General features: G+C 31.2%; 1 protein-coding gene across 1 annotated transcript in view; it reads left to right on the top strand.

Moving 5' to 3' along the window:
* Window positions 1–21,007, top strand: part of LOC129218224 (latrophilin Cirl-like) — a 147,676-nt gene that overhangs the window by 18,746 nt on the left and 107,923 nt on the right. The gene's annotated exons all lie outside the window — the stretch shown is intronic.

Genomic DNA, 21,007 nt, shown 5'->3' on the forward strand with positions numbered 1-21,007 from the left:
TAAATCAATTGGCTACGAAAAGAGTTCAGAATTTTAGATTGTCACAGTACAGAGTACTATTAATCAATCTAGTTGCAATCGATTTTTCTAGTTCTGCAATAGAAAATTGCAGAACTAAGCAGATTGATGTGGGGTACTATTTCCTAAGGAATTTGATTGATAAAAATGAATTTGGAATACAATTTGATGAAACTAAAAATAATGTAGCTGATTGTTTTACAAAACCTTTCTCCAGGGAAAATTTACATAAAGCTTGAATTGCAATGACATATTTTTCTAGGTTTTTTTTTTCTTTTTTTGAAATGTTTCAATTATTCCATTATGTTTAAGTTATAATTTGTGCACACAAACGGATGGCCTGTAATATATTTCTATTTTTTTTTATTCATGTCTTAAAGTATTTCATTCCAGCCGCCTGAATTTCCTTCATCTAAATTTATTCACAAATGCAATATTATTTCTATGAGTTTAGTGGTATGCAAATGTAAAGAACTACGTAACTTGTGACCAGAATTGAATGGATGGTCTCATTTTATCAAGATGGCAATTCGTGGTTGTGTTCCGCTTGGAATTTCAAAGAAGCCTCTAGTCTGAACGATGTTGCGATGATTCACTTAGTGACATGAATGCCGGTAATGGAAGTTTATAAGTACCTTTTTCATTTATATTTTTATGTTTTAGGATGTAATTTGTAATCACAAATGCTTTTGAGCTTTAGAGCGTTCTTAGCCACTAAAGCCTATCCTACGGTCTGTGTGCCATATTGGACCCCTGAAGCTGATTTTTGTGTGCCCGTTGTCAGGTTTTATGTTACAATCAAGAACTATGTATTGGAACAAGATAAACTAAATTTTGTTTTGATTTAAATGTGATGGATCATACAATTCATTTACGTCTGGGTTTTTTAACCGACTTCAAAAAGGAGGCGGTTATCAGTTCATACCGTATGTATGTTTTTTTTTTTTTTTTTTTTTTTTTGTCCACTCATAGCGTCTCACCTACTGAACCGATTTTGATGATTCTTTTTTTAACGGATAGGGGATGGCTCAACTTAGGTCCCATTACTTTGTTTGACCATATTTGTTCTTTAGAAAAAAGTTATGGGCAAAAAACAGTAAATTTTATGCAATTTCCCTATTAAATGATTAAAATGAAACTAAAATCATTCACAGTCATAACTCAAATACAACTATAAATTTAACCAGGACCAGTTTCTTCACTATCACATACATTATGCATTGATGACAGCATATTTGAATAGCGATATAAATGTTTCGTTCGTAACTTTGGATGCTTTTCTGAAAAAAAAAATATGAACGAAGCATGGTTACACTGGATTTTAGGTTTTGTTTTTGCGCCAACTTCAAAAATTATGTTTAAAAGCATTATCGATGGTGTTTAAAGAATAAAATTATTTTTCACTTTTTAGAGCAATTTTGAAGTCGGTTCTATTTTTTTTTTTTCAAAATTTTTTTATTAAACTTGTAATTCAATATTGGTTCTTATGGGTAGTTGAATAATATCATTTCAAGAATCACCGGAATATAGAAATTTCTGTTAGTGCTAAATTAAACGTAATTTATTTCATTATTTATTTATTTTTTTATTTTTATTTTCCAGTAAATTTTGGAGCACTGATTCTTTGTTTTTACATGTTAGTAAAATTGAAGGAACCAAATCAGAATGTTAAGTACTTTATTATTTATTGTACGTATGTTTGTAAAAATTTAAAGGAACAAAATTTAAAGTCAACTTTATAATGAGAGCAACAATAAAGATTAGAGTTTAAAGTACGATGCATTACAGCGTATGAAACTTTCTTCGTATATTCAGACTTGTGACACTTATCAAACAAAATTATAGATTATTTTTATTGTAATGTAAATAAAAAGCAGTTATTTTGCAAATGTGAGCATATTTAAATTTACAGTTAAAAGAGGTGCGGTCTTCTGGCAAGCATTTCCAAGAAGGGTAGCATTGTTTACAGCAAGGACGGCGGGCCAAATGTGGACTTACAATTTCTTAATGATTAGAACTGGCAGTATCAGATTTAATCTATTTCTTGACATGTTTGTCAATTTATTCTTTTGTTAAAAACTTTCAACTTTTCTGATCGATTTTCACTTTTTACTGAATTGACTTGAACTAAGTCATCTTGATTTTAGGAATATAGAATTGCTTCTTCCGAGTTTCAGGTAAATTCTGAAAAACTTAAAGATAAATTGTCTAAATCCTATCAAAAGAAGTAGCACTTAAAAAAAAAAGCCGCTGGCGGATTAAATGGGGATATCGATAGCTGTTCAAAACGGGGGGGGGGGGGCGTCCACATTTTAAAAGACATAAAATATAAATGAAACATCTTAAATTATGCTTAAATATTAAGACAGATATAAGATAGAATGCTCTTACGGTATTATTTTATTTCAACTCAAATGATTTTTCTATGCAGTTCCTTAGTACTTAGAAAAAAAGCTCCAAAAAATTAAATTTAAACAATATAATAACACAATTGTGGAATAAAATATATGAAAAAAAATATTTTAAAAAATTACAAGTAAAATATTTCATATTAAGTCCAGAAATCTAAACTATTTTACCTCACACATTGTTTCATATTCAGATTTCTAATAATGGGCAGCGGTCGAAGAAAAAGAATATGAAGCTGGTATCAGTTGAACATAGCTCGAGCTGTTAACAAGTGTTGGAATGGAATATGAGTTAAAGAAAAAGATAGAAAAAACATCTACGGTTTTCAGTGCTACTATAGCAACTCGGGGAGGGGGGGGGGGGGCTAAAAGAGGCTAGATGCAGTATTCATTATTTTAAATGAATACCTCAATATTTCCCAATTGGTTGTCCTAAACGTCGACCTTGCTCCATTTTCCAAAAAAATAATTCTCTACCGCATCCTAATTATTGCTTTAAAGTAAACATATTGCAATCCAATAATCTGGAGCCTATTATAAGAAGAAACTAGTTTCAAGTTTTATTATCCTTAAGATATATATTCTCCCGATCAACAATCACTTCAGTTATCCTATCGAAAAAAATAAATAATACTCTTAATCAACGGTCTCCTATGTATTATAAAATCCTTCAAAACTACCGAAAGTTAGAAAGATTTTTTTAAATTGTATTTCAGAAACCAGTATAAGTGCATTTCTTGACATGGAAGATAAAATGTAAGATTATGTTCTTTCTTTTTTCTTTTTTGAGTTCTTATGTAAAGTATTCAGATTAGGTCTATTTCAATTAGACACTAATAAACCACCGTTTCAATTGCGTAGTTTCCAAATTACTGCACAGCAGTTTTTTTTCTCCTTAAAACAACATATTTAGCGCTTAACTGGTTCCTGAAATAAACGATTCAATTACAATTTAGGTATATGTTAAGCGGTTTCAAAATAAAAGCAACTCCCAAGGCAATCTTAATTTCAGATCATTCAAAGTCATAATTTTAATTATTTTAGGGCGTATTTTTATACCTACGTAATTTGATTTTTCCATGAATGTTTTTTGGTGTCCACAAGTTTTATGAGATTCTAACCATTTTTATTTTGACAGATGCTTTCATGATATAAGGCCTAATGATGGCACCTAAGTCTGCAAGGATGTCACAAAGAAGAATCAAGTTTGCAATGTAAAAATATTGGCCTTGAAAAAATTAGCATTCGGTTTTAAATGAATTTCTGCAATTTCACTGTAAAAACTACTAATCGATATTTATAGGTGATGTATACGAAATAAAATAATTTGGCAATTTTTAATGGTGTGAATGTTTAATTTTTTCTCATGAAAACAATATAACATAATATAAAGTTATATAATTTTTGGAGTAGTAAAACCAATTTTTAACTTTAATACTAGTACTCATAAACCTGCAGATTTTATTATACCGAGTGAAAAATTGTTTCTGTTTAGTAGCTCTGGAATTTTAAACAGTCACATATTTATAGTTTTCATCTATGTAAATTTTAAAAGGTTAATAGGATAAAGTATTATCTAATCTATAATAATCAGTTTAGAATAAAAACCATTCTGTGCAGTCTAAATGCTGTATACTGCACATATGGTGTGAAATAAAATTAGTTTGTTACTAGTATTTCTCAAATAAAGTAGATCCAAATGCAACTTATAACATTAAAAAAAGAAGAAAACCATGAAAGTATTCTGTTTTACCATAAAAGAAAAATAAATGCATATAATGGCATCCATCAAGTTAAAAAAACTTAAAGGTTTAATGGATTGCATATTTCAAAACATTTCTCACGTTATGCTGCACATTTTAGCATTACAATAATGCTGGAAGTGATAAAAGTACTTTTAGTGAAGATACGATGTAGTATTTTCAGTTATATATAAAAAACCTTTCTCATTTTTACTACCTCCATGGATCAAAAAGTTTTGTATTATGAAAAAGCTATAACTGTTCTTAAAATAAAGCTTCAGACCATATTTTGCAATTTCCTTGAATTTGTAAATTTTTAAGTCTGCAATAGAGCTAAAAGTTTTTTGTAGAAATGAAAATGCACCACTTTTTCTTCTTTAACATGTGTTTATAAAATATTGAGATGGGGCACTGATTTATTTTGTGTACAAGGAAATTAATATCAATAAAACATATATTTAGCAGCAGTTAACTATTTTTATGTAAAAGTGTTTTATATTTGTTTATTTGTCGCTTTTCATAGCCTAAAACATTATTTTTGTTGTTGAAAAACTTAAGAAAAGGAACAGATTTCGTATGTAGGCTGATTTATACAACGTACATACTGAGTCAATTGCTTTACTTTTCGATATTGTTCTTCAGCTGTAAAAGCAGTGATTTCGGCTATGAAAAGAAACGATAGGGTGAAAAAACCCTTTTGCATAAAAATTGATAACTTCATTTTATGGTTTACTGCTGTTAATTTTACTGTACAAATCATTTATAAAACCGTATACTACTGCTGCTTTTATGGCAAAAATTACAATTCTAAAATGTAAAATTTGCAGTAATATACTGTTTTATTACAAACTTTTACTGTGAAATTTACAGCGATAAACTGTAAAATTAGCAGTAATATACTGCTTTTTAATAGAACTGCCCTGTAAAACTTACAGTATCAAACTGTAAAATTAGCAGTAATATACTGATTTTTAATAAAACTGCCCTGTAAAACTTACAGTATCAAACTGAATGACTTGACCTGTAAATTTAACAGAGATAATATGTAAAATTAACAGTTATATACTGTTTTGTAACGGAATTGCCCTGCAAAATTAACAGTATCAAACTGTAAAGTTCGCAGTATTATGCTGCGGTATCAACTGAATTGTGCCATAAAAGCAGCAGTAGTATACGGTTTTATAAATGATTTGTACAGTAAAATTAACAGCAGTAAACCATAAAATGAAGTTATCAATTTTTATGCAAAAGGGTTTTTTCACCCTATCGTTTCTTTTCATAGCCGAAATCACTGCTTTTACAGCTGAAGAACAATATCGAAAAGTAAAGCAATTGACTCAGTATGTACGTTGTATAAATCAGCCTACATACGAAATCTGTTCCTTTTCTTAAGTTTTTCAACAACAAAAATAATGTTTTAGGCTATGAAAAGCGACAAATAAACAAATATAAAACATTTTTACATAAAAATAGTTAACTGCTGCTAAATATATGTTTTATTGATATTAATTTCCTTGTACACAAAATAAATCAGTGCCCCATCTCAATATTTTATAAACACATGTTAAAGAAGAAAAAGTGGTGCATTTTCATTTCTACAAAAAACTTTTAGCTCTATTGCAGACTTAAAAAATTTACAAATTGAAGGAAATTGCAAAATATGGTCTGAAGCTTTATTTTAAGAACAGTTATAGCTTTTTCATAATACAAAACTTTTTGATCCACGGAGGTAGTAAAAATGAGAAAGGTTTTTTATATATAACTGAAAATACTACATCGTATCTTCACTAAAAGTACTTTTTTCACTTCCAGCATTATTGTAATGCTAAAATGTGCAGCATAACGTGAGAAATGTTTTGCAATATGCAATCCATTAAACCTTTAAGTTTATTTTAACTTGATGGATGCAATTATATGCATTTATTTTTCTTTTATGGTAAAACAGAATACTTTCATGGTTTTCTTCTTTTTTAAATGTTATAAGTTGCATTTGGATCTACTTTATTTGAGAAATACTAGTAACAAACTAATTTTATTTCACACCATATGTGCAGTATACAGCATTTAGACTGCACAGAATGGTTTTTATTCTAAACTGATTATTATAGATTAGATAATACTTTATCCTATTAACCTTTTAAAATTTACATAGATGAAAACTATAAATATGTGACTGTTTAAAATTCCAGAGCTACTAAACAGAAACAATTTTTCACTCGGTATAATAAAATCTGCAGGTTTATGAGTACTAGTATTAAAGTTAAAAATTGGTTTTACTACTCCAAAAATTATATAACTTTATATTATGTTATATTGTTTTCATGAGAAAAAATGAAACATTCACACCATTAAAAATTGCCAAATTATTTTATATCGTATACATCATCTATAAATATCGATTAGTAGTTTTTACAGTGAAATTGCAGAAATTCATTTAAAACCGGATGCTAATTTTTTCAAGGCCAATATTTTTACATTACAAACTTGATTCTTCTTTGTGACATCCTTGCAGACTTAGGTGCCATCATTAGGCCTTATATCATGAAAGCATCTGTCAAAATAAAAATGGTTAGAATCTCATAAAACTTGTGGACACCAAAAAACATTCATGGAAAAATCAAATTACGTAGGCATAAAAATACGCCCTAAAATAATTAAAATTATGACTCTGAATGATCTGAAATTAAGATTGCCTTGGGAGTTGCTTTTATTTTGAAACCGCTTAACATATACCTAAATTGTAATTGAATCGTTTATTTCAGGAACCAGTTAAGCGCTAAATATGTTGTTTTAAGGAGAAAAAAAAAACTGCTGTGCAGCAATTTGGAAACTACGCAATTGAAACGGTGGTTTATTAGTGTCTAATTGAAATAGACCTAATCTGAATACTTTACATAAGAACTCAAAAAAGAAAAAAGAAAGAACATAATCTTACATTTTATCTTCCATGTCAAGAAATGCACTTATACTGGTTTCTGAAATACAATTAAAAAAAATCTTTCTAACTTTCGGTAGTTTTGAAGGATTTTATAATGCATAGGAGACCGTTGATTAAGAGTATTATTTATTTTTTTCGATCGGATAACTGAAGTGATTGGTGATCGGGAGAATATATATCTTAAGGATAATAAAACTTGAAACTAGTTTCTTCTTATAATAGGCTCCAGATTATTGGATTGCAATATGTTTACTTTAAAGCAGTAATTAGGATGCGGTAGAGAATTATTTTTTTGGAAAATGGAGCAAGGTCGACGTTTAGGACAACCAATTGGGAAATATTGAGGTATTCATTTAAAATAATGAATACTGCATCTAGCCTCTTTTAGCCCCCCCTCCCCGAGTTGCTATAGTAGCACTGAAAACCGTAGATGTTTTTTCTATCTTTTTCTTTAACTCATATTCCATTCCAACACTTGTTAACAGCTCGAGCTATGTGCAACTGATACCAGCTTCATATTCTTTTTCTTCGACAGCTGCCCATTATTAGAAATCTGAATATGAAACAATGTGTGAGGTAAAATAGTTTAGATTTCTGGACTTAATATGAAATATTTTACTTGTAATTTTTTAAAATATTTTTTTTTCATATATTTTATTCCACAATTGTGTTATTATATTGTTTAAATTTAATTTTTTGGAGCTTTTTTTCTAAGTACTAAGGAACTGCATAAAAAAATCATTTGAGTTGAAATAAAATAATACCGTAAGAGCATTCTATCTTATATCTGTCTTAATATTTAAGCATAATTTAAGATGTTTCATTTATATTTTATGTCTTTTAAAATGTGGACGCCCCCCCCCCCGTTTTGAACAGCTATCGATATCCCCATTTAATCCGCCAGCGGCCTTTTTTTTAAGTGCTACTTCTTTTGATAGGATTTAGACAATTTATCTTTAAGTTTTTCAGAATTTACCTGAAACTCGGAAGAAGCAATTCTATATTCCTAAAATTAAGATGACTTAGTTCAAGTCAATTCAGTAAAAAGTGAAAATCGATCAGAAAAGTTGAAAGTTTTTAACAAAAGAATAAATTGACAAACATGTCAAGAAATAGATTAAATCTGATACTGCCAGTTCTAATCATTAAGAAATTGTAAGTCCACATTTGGCCCGCCGTCCTTGCTGTAAACAATGCTACCCTTCTTGGAAATGCTTGCCAGAAGACCGCACCTCTTTTAACTGTAAATTTAAATATGCTCACATTTGCAAAATAACTGCTTTTTATTTACATTACAATAAAAATAATCTATAATTTTGTTTGATTAGTGTCACAAGTCTGAATATACGAAGAAAGTTTCATACGCTGTAATGCATCGTACTTTAAATTCTAATCTTTATTGTTGCTCTCATTATAAAGTTGACTTTAAATTTTGTTCCTTTAAATTTTTACAAACATACGTACAATAAATAATAAAGTACTTAACATTCTGATTTGGTTCCTTCAATTTTACTAACATGTAAAAACAAAGAATCAGTGCTCCAAAATTTACTGGAAAATAAAAATAAAAAAATAAATAAATAATGAAATAAATTACGTTTAATTTAGCACTAACAGAAATTTCTATATTCCGGTGATTCTTGAAATGATATTATTCAACTACCCATAAGAACCAATATTGAATTACAAGTTTAATAAAAAAATTTTGAAAAAAAAAAAAAAAAATAGAACCGACTTCAAAATTGCTCTAAAAAGTGAAAAATAATTTTATTCTTTAAACACCATCGATAATGTTTTTAAACATAATTTTTGAAGTTGGCGCAAAAACAAAACCTAAAATCCAGTGTAACCATGCTTCGTTCATATTTTTTTTCAGAAAAGCATCCAAAGTTACGAACGAAACATTTATATCGCTATTCAAATATGCTGTCATCAATGCATAATGTATGTGATAGTGAAGAAACTGGTCCTGGTTAAATTTATAGTTGTATTTGAGTTATGACTGTGAATGATTTTATTTATCGTTTTTGCGCCAACTTCAAAAATTATGTTTAAAAGCATTATCGATGGTGTTTAAAGAATAAAATTATTTTTCACTTTTTAGAGCAATTTTGAAGTCGGTTCTATTTTTTTTTTCAAAATTTTTTTATTTCATTCTTTTTAGTGTAAATGTAGGTATTTCAGAAATAATAAGAAGTTACCATCACGAAACTTCACATTTTTTTCTTAAAAATGCTCCATACTAAAAAAAAAAAAAACTATTGACACGCGTTAAACTTTAAGCGATTGGCACTAAAAACTTATCTTTGTTCCTCTCTGGAAATCATGTGTATTTAATTTAATTATAACCATTTAAGTATTATGTTTTTCCTAACTAATTTATTTTCCACAGCATCTAAGTTGCTCATGATGCAATCCTGTATTTTCTTACTTAGCCCCTATCATCTGTTATCGGCATAGGTGATAACGATAAAAATACTACAGCGTAGTTGAGTCAAACCTAATGGTAGCATTGTGAAGGCTAAGCAGATCCTAATCACTGCATCATCTCGCTTCCAGGTTAGGTTTACCCCTACTATGGAGCAATAGCACTGAAGAAAGGAAGATTTTGATAATTCACATAGGGTTACTATAAATCAGCAGGGTAACTAAAATAAAATTATTTACGCCAAAAATGAGACGACAGCGCCAGATTCCCCATTATCGAAGTATCCCTTGAAGAAATTTGATGCTTGCTTCAGAGAAGCCTTCATTCAAAATTATCATTACAATTACTATTAATGTTACTGTTATATGGCACCAAACTTTTATAACAATGAATTTCATTTTGTCGCGTAGATGAAGATAGCGAAGACAATGAGAAAGCCAAATGAAGCGAATACTCGTTAGTCTCAACTAGAGATCTTTATTCAGAACCACGAATAAACGTTACATCTCCTTATATACAACTTGAGAAAGTGCTGGAACTTTCCAGACTTAGAAAGATACAGAAATTAATAGAAGATTCGAGAAAATACGGGAAACAGTAGAAAAGAAATTTTAGTAAAATTCACTTTGTCCTAGTCGGGATTTGAACCCGGGTCGCTTGTGTGGGAGGCAAGAATTCTACCACTGAGCCACCGTTATCCACGGATGAAAAGTGTGAACTTCTCTACAATATCATTTTATTCATTTAATAGGGAAATTGCATAAAATTTACTGTTTTTTGCCCATAACTTTTTTTCTAAAGAACAAATATGGTCAAACAAAGTAATGGGACCTAAGTTGAGCCATCCCCTATCCATTAAAAAAAGAATCATCAAAATCGGTTCACTAGGTGAGACGCTATGAGTGGACAAAAAAAAAAAAAAAACATACATACGGTATGAACTGATAACCGCCTCCTTTTTGAAGTCGGTTAAAAAACCCAGACGTAAATGAATTGTATGATCCATCACATTTAAATCAAAACAAAATTTAGTTTATCTTGTTCCAATACATAGTTCTTGATTGTAACATAAAACCTGACAACGGGCACACAAAAATCAGCTTCAGGAGCCCAATATGGCACACAGACCGTAGGATAGGCTTTAGTGGCTAAGAACGCTCTAAAGCTCAAAAGCATTTATGATTACAAATTACATCCTAAAACATAAAAATATAAATGAAAAAGGTACTTATAAACTTCCATTACCGGCATTCATGTCACTAAGTGAATCATCGCAACATCGTTCAGACTAGAGGCTTCTTTGAAATTCCAAGCGGAACACAACCACGAATTGCCATCTTGATAAAATGAGACCATCCATTCAATTCTGGTAACAAGTTACGTAGTTCTTTACATTTGCATACCACTAAACTCATAGAAATAATATTGCATTAGTGAATAAATTTAGATGAAGGAAATTCAGGCGGCTGGAATGAAATACTTTGACATAAATAAAAAAAATAGAAATATATTACAGGCCATCCGTTTGTGTGCACAAATTATAACTTAAACATAATGGAATAATTGAAACATTTCAAAAAAAGAAAAAAAAAAAAAAACCTAGAAAAATATGTCATTGCAATTCAAGCTTTATGTAAATTTTCCCTAGAGAAAGGTTTTGTAAAACAATCAGCTACATTATTTTTAGTTTCATCAAATTGTATTCCAAATTCATTTTTATCAATCAAATTCCTTAGGAAATAGTACCCCACATCAATCTGCTTAGTTCTGCAATTTTCTATTGCAGAAGTAGAAAAATCGATTGCAACTAGATTGATTAATAGTACTCTGTACTGTGACAATCTAAAATTCTGAACTCTTTTCGTAGCCAATTGATTTAAAATTCCTTTAACCCACATCCTTAGATTATTCACTAATTGAAATATACTCCGCTTCCATCGTTGACAGTTGTACGCATTTTTGTTTGAATGTACCACCATATTATTCGAACCCTATCCAAAAACACTACAAGCCTCCCTCCCCCCCCCCATTGAAATCCGGTCGTCGTGATTCGAGGCGTAATCTGTATCAGAATGACAATGATTTATTCAATTTACAGACAAAATTTAGATTTGAGGGACGGACAAACCTTTCAGGTTGTCTCACAAATCTCCTCTTTTACATCCGCATATAGATACGCATTGCAAACATCTACATGGAAATGGACTCAATGTAGCTTATACACAAAAATTGAAAAGAAAGCCTCAATCAAAGGAAAGGAAATTACTGGAGAGAACACTTTCGAAAAGTACCCCCCCCCCCCCACCTGGTGGGTATTTAAAATTACCAGTCTGGTCTTGAAGCGCATTATTTCATTCTGCTCATTTGTTTTTAAATAAAAAAAATATCTGTACCCTTTTTTCTTTCTAAAACTTTCATTCAGTGGAACCAATACGTAAACGTTTCTTTCTCATATCACCTGAATTTCTTGAGCTATTCCGTTTTGCCAATTTTAAATCTCGGAAATTTTAGCTTCTAGCATACTTGAATTATCCCCCCTATCTTCATAAAAATCCTATACTTTTCTTGAATTATCATCACAAGTAAAATTAAAATATTTTGTGTCATATTCAATGTTATTTTCAGAACAATAAACCTCGGCTTCACGATTCGGACTTTAGAACCGTCGTGTCAATAGAATAATACTTATCCCTGTATTCTTTATTTTGCCTTGGACTTGCTTTAACCCATTTAATTCTCAACATGCTATTTTATTATTTTCAGGATATTCTTCTTCTACTTCAGATTTACTCAGTAGTGAAATAAAACTGTGTCCCTCTGTTTCTCGTTCCTGGGGGGGGGGGGGGGTTCGTCCAGAATTTATTTTCATCGAATTTAACATTCAGCGTTTCTGTCACTTCGCGATTTTTGAGATCCCAAATTCTGTAACCTTTCGTATGAAACGCATATCCTACCATGACTCCTTGTTGAGTTCTCATATCCAATTTGTTTATTTTCTGTTTTGGAAGTCCAATATACGAAATGCATCCAAAAAAAAAAACCCCGGGAGTGTTTAATAGATGGCTTTCTTACCCCAAATAGCTCAAAATAGGTTTTGTTTAATAGATGGCTTTCTTCCCCCAAAAAGCTCGAAAAAGGGTTTGCTTTTTCCTCTTAAAGCCTCTCTAGTCTGTAAGCAGTTGAAGTACATAGCTGCTTCGGCTCAAAACTGCTGAGTCAAACCCGATTCATTTCAAAGTTTCCATTCAATTAATGTTGACTTATCGTGTTTTATGACGCTACTTTGTTAACTAGATTTGTTGGTTTTTTCGATTCTTATGCTTTGGTCGCTAAGGTAAATTTCAAACCGGGAGTTCAGAAATTCCTTTCCGTTATCGGAGCTTTGCCACAAATCTCTTATCTTTTGAAACCTGACAAAATGTTCTTAAACCTCACTTTTCTTCTTAAAGAAATAAACTGGAGAGTTTCTTGAAAAATCGTCTATTATTGTGAAAATAATCGCCCCCCCCCCCCGCTTAAAAGAACTCAACTGTGAGGAACCCATCGTATTCAAATGCAAAAGATCTTACCGGGTGTTGGCTTGAATCTCCGTTACAGGTTTAAACGAAATTCTCCGATTTTTTCATTTTACACGGATAACAATCTGACATATTTTTACTTTTGATAAGCAGTGAAAGACAGTGAAGTACAGAATCACACTTTTCATTTTTTATAATATACTTTTTGTCTTCATCCTGAACATGTTGATGCTAAAAGTGTTCTAAAAGTTAAAATGTAAGGAAACTGATGAGTTTCAAGGTTGTAAGAGTTTCAAATTCTACTGTAGTTTCTCGAGCATCTACTTTTCTAAATGAGCATGCTCTTCAAAGCGAATAAAATATGACAAACAATGCATAGTAATGTAAATATTCTACTTTAAATTTAAAAGCTGTAATTTTGACGAGAACAAAACACTGCCAGATCAGAAATGAAAAGCTGAAAATTTTAAAATATAGCCAGGCACGGCCTGAACTTAAATATGTTGGGAAGGCGTATAATCTCAATTTGCCAAATGGAACTTAAATATTTGCCCGATTAATAAAATACTGGTAAATGCACATATTAAGTACGCACAATTAAGTACAATATCTAATGAAATTTGCACATTCGAGAATTTAAAAATTGCAACATTACAATTATGTCCCCAAATTTGCCGAATAGCCAGACAAAATTTTCCCAGTATGGCATTTTTGGGGAGGTCATAGAGACTTCCCGTGACCTCCAATCGAGTGCCTTTGAATATAGTTTCTAAAATTATTTTTACGTTCCCAAGTTTCAATGGTACTAGTGCAATTTTCCTGAAGTAAAACTTTAATTTCCTGCTGACGCAAATATAAAACTTTTAAAACACAAGGGTTTCGTGTTTGTATTTTAAGATGCTTATTTTTTGAGGTTTTTTTTTTTTTTTGAGTTCTTTATTGATGATTTTTTCAATTATTATTATTTTACTTTCGACCGTTAAGTATGGAAGCTGGCTCCAGATTTCAGAGAATTTTGAGTCGTTCAGACATCAGAGTATTGTATTTCCACAGTGTCAAATTCTTCAGCAAAAAATATCAGTAAATTGTATACTGTTTGCATGTCTCTCTGTCACGTTGTTATTTTATTTATTTTCATTTTATTCGTCGAATTATGTATAAAAGCTACTGATGCTATAACGTAAAGTTTTTCAATAAAATGGTTAAATGCAAAATGTTAAAGAATTTAAAACTGAACATAAGAAAAAAAACAGAAGAAAGAAGTCAATCGCGATATGTTAAAAATTCACTAGAGAAAATAAAAATTTAAATTTTAAGTACTGACATAGTATATAACACAAAATATAATCGTACACAAAGTTTGATGTTCTAATAACTTTAAATACGATCAAGAAAGGAATTGATTTATTTTTAAATAAAATTTGAGTTTCAGAAAATGTTTAGAAACTATCACACGTGCAATAAAATATTCAGAATCACAACAACTACTCGGATTTTTGCTAGAAAGCAATCGCTACAACTTAGCAACTATAAGAAATTGCAAAGTCAGCATCAACGAATATTAGGATACGAATTGCAATTTCAAAATAAACTGTTATTTTACATACATTCTCGATGATAAAGAAAACTATATTTTGAGGAAAAGGGAATGAATATAATATAACCAGCACTTACCTTTAACTTGGATTACAGTTGAACAGTACTGCCTCAGCACACCCGAATCATCAAAAAACATGGCTGCCAATATCTTGAATTCATTAGTTTCTGTTCCCGTCTGAAAAAAAACACCTTTTGCGCATCGTTTTGCGCAATCTAAAATATTTTTAGTTTTTCTCTGTTATTTAGTAGAGCAGTATTAAACTGTAGGGAAAAGTAGTATATTACTGTAAAAACAACAATTATTTTTTGCAGTGTACCCTCAACGAAAGAAATGAGTCTAATTCTTTTTTCCTGATAGTTTATTTAAACCGCCCACTCTATTACATGTGCATTAATGATGAAAAGAGATATTTCTCCTTGAAACTGCAGAGCTAATAAAATTTTAAATTACTATTTCATTTTATACGATTATTATTCATACTATACGATATATATATATATATATATATATATATATATATATACGGTGGTCCTTATTTATATGGGAAAAAAAGTTGGAATTCATCAAGTGACGCCCCTTTGTTTTGTGACGCTATGATAAAAAGTAACGTGTGAAAATTTTGAACTCAGTCGGTCAATAATAACACGTTTATCTATGACGTGGAACTTTAACACTTTTGAGAATTTTCCTACAAATCTTCGAGTTTTTACTTCAGACCCGATACATCGTTTCTTCTAGGTTTGCAAGATATTTTTAAAGTGCGGTACCACTAAAATCAATCTTTTTAATTACTTTATACCATCTAAAGATTTTACGCTGAATAAGAATGAAATAATGCTTTTGAAACTTTACTTTAATCGTACGCTTTTCTCAATGTATTTTGATCGCGTGTTTTTTTTTTTTCCCCCGATTGTCTTGGACTGTGTAACAAAAATTGATTTTGTGTCTCATATTTGGTAAATTGGTTGTGAAATTCTTCGATTACTTGTGCTTCTCTTTCAGCTGTATCATTCACAACTTTCAGCATTAGCGATCTCTCTTCCCTTTAAATAGCTTCCTTCATTTTGTAAACTTGTTTCTGAAATATCTAGCTTATTTCCAGCTATTTACAATGAAGGATGATGAAAAACCTATTTTTGTTTTCTCAATTTGTTGCTGGTCCCCTAAATGAATAGTAGATTCAATTTTTATTGCAAAATGATAGCTGGAGTTTACCTTTCATGTGAAAAAAAATCATAGAGGTATTAATATCCTATTTCTCAAGAAATCTGTAAAAATGTAAATTTCTGAAAGTTCCCCAATATTTTTGGTCATGTATATATCAGTAGAGCCTGATTTACTATTAGATCCATGAAATCCGGCTTAGGGAATTAAAGAAGCCCCTAAAAATTACCAACAATTTAAAAAGTTATACAAAAATATGACTTTAATTTTGCTTTTTAAAGTGTTAAAAATTAAGAACGATGAAAAAGCATATACGTAATGATGTGGCTTTTAACATCAAAACAATCATATTTTGCTTTAACAATTCGCTTCGGTGTTTGCATCCTCAGTGTACTCTAAACTGTAACATAAGCTACAGTCGTCTCCTCTTACAACGCGATTTGACTTACGCGAAATGGCTATAACGTGAGTTTTTGACGAGCAACGAATTTTAGAGCTGAAGTGAATTTCTCGCTCACAACGGGAAAATATTTGAAGGGAATTGCGGTGCTAAGAGTCTGCTTCGTAGTACTAGTCTGCTTCGTAGAAATAGTCAGTAGACTACTAAATATTGACTTCTTTTATTCACTTTCATCCTTTTAGCATCACTGACTACGCAAGTTCCCACACACCGCACTAGTCTAAACGTCGTTTTGTTAGTGAAGATGGAAACAAAAGCGAAAGTTTGCGACAATTCAGGAAAAGTTAAAGATTCTTGATACACTTGAACAACTAAAAAGTGAATCAAAGGTAGCACGAGAATTAGGTATGAGTGTATCTTCATACATGCAATATAAACTCAAGAAATTGTAATCCGTATAAGTTCAGAATTTAGTTTTAATATGAACCTCATGGAGTAGTGTCTTAGCAAAATGCAAATAGTATGAAATTGGAAGCTGCTCTTGTATTGTGGATTATAGAGACTCTGAAAGAGGGGTGTTACCATAGATGGAAACGTTATAAAAGTAAATGCTAAGCTGCTATATTTAAAAATATAATAGAATAACGATCTGACTGGGCAGCATAAATAATCATTTGCAATTTTTAAGTTATAAATGTAACTATAATTGTATCTACTGTACAGTACTATTATACTGCAGCGCTTTATTATTGCTTCATTGGTACGTACCATACCCTTTTATTTCATGTCTCTCTCTCCAATTGATCATTGATTTGTGCATCGTACCAGTATTTTATGTTGAAGACAACCGTTTTGTTTTTAAAAATACAGTAAAAGTTCAGCTCTTTATGTAAAAAACGCCAATATATAGTTAATAAATGGTTTAAAACAGTTTAAAAGGTGCTTAAAAATGTCTAAAGTAATTGGGCATGTATTAAAAAAAAAAATCATATACATACCCTTTTCCACAACGCGAAATTTCGACTTAAGCGAGGAGTCTTGGAACGCATGCCTCGCGTAAGTCGGGATCCGACTGTATAACAGAAATGATATGCGGTTGCACCTCCACAGCACTCACGTCGATTTTGCTACCCAATGCAGATGTGTCAGGTTTATTGTCCTAAAACTTCAAAATCGGACCCTGCTTGTCTACGTCAGCGCATGGATGGACCTTATTAGTAGGATTAAAATTTCAATAATATTTCGCGCTGGCTAAAACTTCTTTTGGCTGTGTAAGATTTTCTCGTGTTTATAGACTTTCTTATAATGACCAATATGCTTCAGCGCTTCAATTCCAAGTTAGTTAATGTTATAAACTGGACAAAAGTAAACAGCTGTTTTTTGACGCAAGAAATATATGACGATTTGTCAATAAAGGTGAATAATAGTAAAAATAGGACAGGTGGAAAAAATTGTCATAGACTAAAAGGTAGTGCGCAATGAAAATCGGCAGTGTTAGAAAAACTAATCTATCCCGTAAGTAAAGACAGCCCCCAATGTTAGATTTATTTATGAGGTTATTATTTACATTATACGGCAAGTAGACATAATGACCGTATTTTGTGTAAAATTTGCCCTAGACGCAAATATACCCGCCCTTCCCCTCTATACTGTAATCCTTTTTCTTTGAAATTTGATAAATTATACAATTTAAGACAAACTTCATAACATTTTTCCTAATTACAGTATTTATGTGTTTTGTAAACTCTGAAATTTATTTTGGGTGTCACCCTCCCCCCAAAAGGTTGTTACCCGGGGTGAACCGTTCCCTTAGTGACGCTACCATATTTACATTTTTATGACATCCTCTAATAACTATGTTCTAAGATACGTAATGAAAATAAAGTAAAGCAGCACCACTTTTATATATTTTTTAAAAATCTGAATATTTTGTAAGTTCTGACAGCTGTCATAGCTTTCTTTTAATTGTTAGCAATTTGTAGTGTTGACAATACTCATTGTTTGGAATTAAACCCGCAATACTCCACAGAATGATTTAAATTTATTACATTTCCCATCATGAGTTGAGGATTGTATAAATAAGCCGGTAAATTTGATTAATATTGAATAATTTATCACATTTTCTTTAATTTATCTATATATATATATATATATATATATATATATATATATATATATATACTAGCTGTACCCGACGCGCGTTGCTACGCCAACAAAAAAATACATTATACTGATTTTCATGACAATCGGTTGAACGGGGCAGAAGTTGCTACTCTGCAGTGCCACCTGGTGGCGAGTGGCTTCAATGAGCATGTTATGCACCTTCTCCGTGGAAAAATACATATATATTGCAATTTTCATAATAGTCGGTCCAGGTATCAAGTGAAGCCGTGACTATACTCAAATTGTGTACTCACGCAGTTTGCAAGATCAATCAATTGCTAAAAATATCAAATAGAAAAAGTTTTAAATCCCCCCGTTGCATGAAAAGCCATAAAACAATAAAGAAAGAATTTATTTGTTCAAACTCAAGAAAAATGGCAACAGCTAACTTCTTATCAATGAGATCTTTCACGCGAATTAATTTCTGCAGCTGATAATTTTATTCGTATTTATCCAATGGATTGTGACTTAAATTGGAATAAAAAAGGAACTATCGATCGGATTTTTTTCGAACTGGTCTATAAACATTCTCAGTACCAAAAATAACAAACGGTGAAAGTTTGAGCCAAATCTGCCGGGTAGTTTTTGGGTTCATGGATGACATACAGACAAACATTCTTTTATATATATATATACTAGCTGACCCAGCCACGCGTTGCTGTGGCAAAGAAGTTGGATTAAAATAAACTTTTACTCACTATTTTGATAGAATCAAATAAATATTTTTAATAGAAATTAAAATAATATAGCCCATTTTAAAACATATGAGATTGATAATGGGCGTGATTCAATGTAAAAACGATTCATAAATGTTGCTGGAAAATTATGGGCAGCTGATGTGGCCAATTTCTGACAGTAATATGTCATGCCAAAACCCGGAAAGTTTTCCGATAAAAGTTAATAACCTTTCTGAAATTATCTCGGAAGCCTCTTGAAAAACTTGAAGCTCTTCCCGTTTGAAGCAAGCTAGTATATATATATATATATATATATATATATATATATATATATATATATATATATATATGGTTGTTCAGCATCAATGGGGAGCTTTTTTTCCACCCGTCAGTAATGGCTCATTATTCGCAATAATTGTAGCTAAGACAGTGTCATTGCTCTGTTGTTATACGTTCCAAATCAGTGTTAACTAAGTCGGTGGCCCAACTATCAAGTGACGGCCTAGCATAATAATTAAGTGGCATATTTGTTATTGAAACGCAAAAACCTTCAGTTAGAACTGAAGCTTCATATTCATCTCTGGTGTAAAATCTGGATTTGGACATTTGTGTGTTTGTTAAACTTTATAAAATACGTCTTCAAACGTGAAAGTTATATAGTTTCTCCTTAAAAAATGATGATTGTGTTGGATAGTATGTCGTCAAAATTGTTTTAAGCAGTTGACGAATACTGTTTTTCCTTATGTCAAACCTGCATTAGAAAGTGTCAACTCCCAATGACTTTGTGCGACCAATAAATACAATTTGCGACATGCATCGGGATATGTATTTGACAGTTGACAATTGACGATCCACAAATATTCCTATCTGTTCGGGAATGTTTACCGAAAACAAAACTGCTACAAAACCAGCGCGATTACAGAGGCAAATATGATTTAAAAAAAAAATAAATTTATCTGAGACTCTCAAACTCACTTTTCGTCTCAACGGCAGTGTAGAAATTGTCTGGCTATTTGTTGTACTGTATATTTTGATGCAGTTCAATTTCACCGTTTCCAATACCCAGCAATTGCTTAGAAAATACTTGTGCGATTAGATTATTTTGCGTTTGTACTCGCATGTTCATGGCCAATCGCATTATCTCGACATTATGCTATAAAAACGATTGTTTTAAACATGCGTTGATTTCATCAGAATAACTGGTAATGTCTGCCTGAAGTCCCCAGACAGTATTCAGACGATTTCGTGTAAAAGTTTATCGTTGCCGTTCAAATCTTGCACAATCCTATGATGCGCTTCGAATGAATGCTTTTACTCATGAGCCATAGTACACTTATCCCAAATTTTAATTTCACTCTCCTGCAACACTACAGCCATTCCACGTTTTTTTTTTCTTTAATGTTACACATTGCGTTTTGTTTGTTATGAATATCTAATAGGCAACTTTAATGCTGAATGTGCTGTTCGTCTACCATCTAAAAAAAGTAGCAGCAATACCTGACGATGCAACTGTCACTGCAATATTCTGTCCGAACGTATCTTTGCAAGAATTAATGATATTAAAAATTTCTTGGGGAACAAAATAAAGAAAATAATTGTTTTCCGCTTAAATTCATTAACCTTCCTTAAATTAATCTGGAATATTTTTGAAGAATTCAGTAATCTTCTTGGTTAAAGGCAGTTACGATTCTAGCACCTTCATAGAAACCTAACGCAGGTTCAATATAATAGCCTGGAACCTTCCTGCTTTTCTAAGAAAGCTCTGAAAGCATTAATGCACGCATTGCTAACGCGAATACATTCTCTCAAGCAAGTAGCTCGAATGTAACTCCTCTACAACTCTTGCAAAGCTTCGTAATCCAGATCTGTTTTCGCACTCATTGGTTGTTGCGTCAATCTGGACGAACCGTAATCGCTCCGAAACCGATACACCTATTAAATACGTTTAGTT

The sequence above is a fragment of the Uloborus diversus genome, chromosome 3 (assembly GCF_026930045.1).
Source record: "Uloborus diversus isolate 005 chromosome 3, Udiv.v.3.1, whole genome shotgun sequence".
NCBI lineage: Eukaryota > Metazoa > Arthropoda > Arachnida > Araneae > Uloboridae > Uloborus > Uloborus diversus.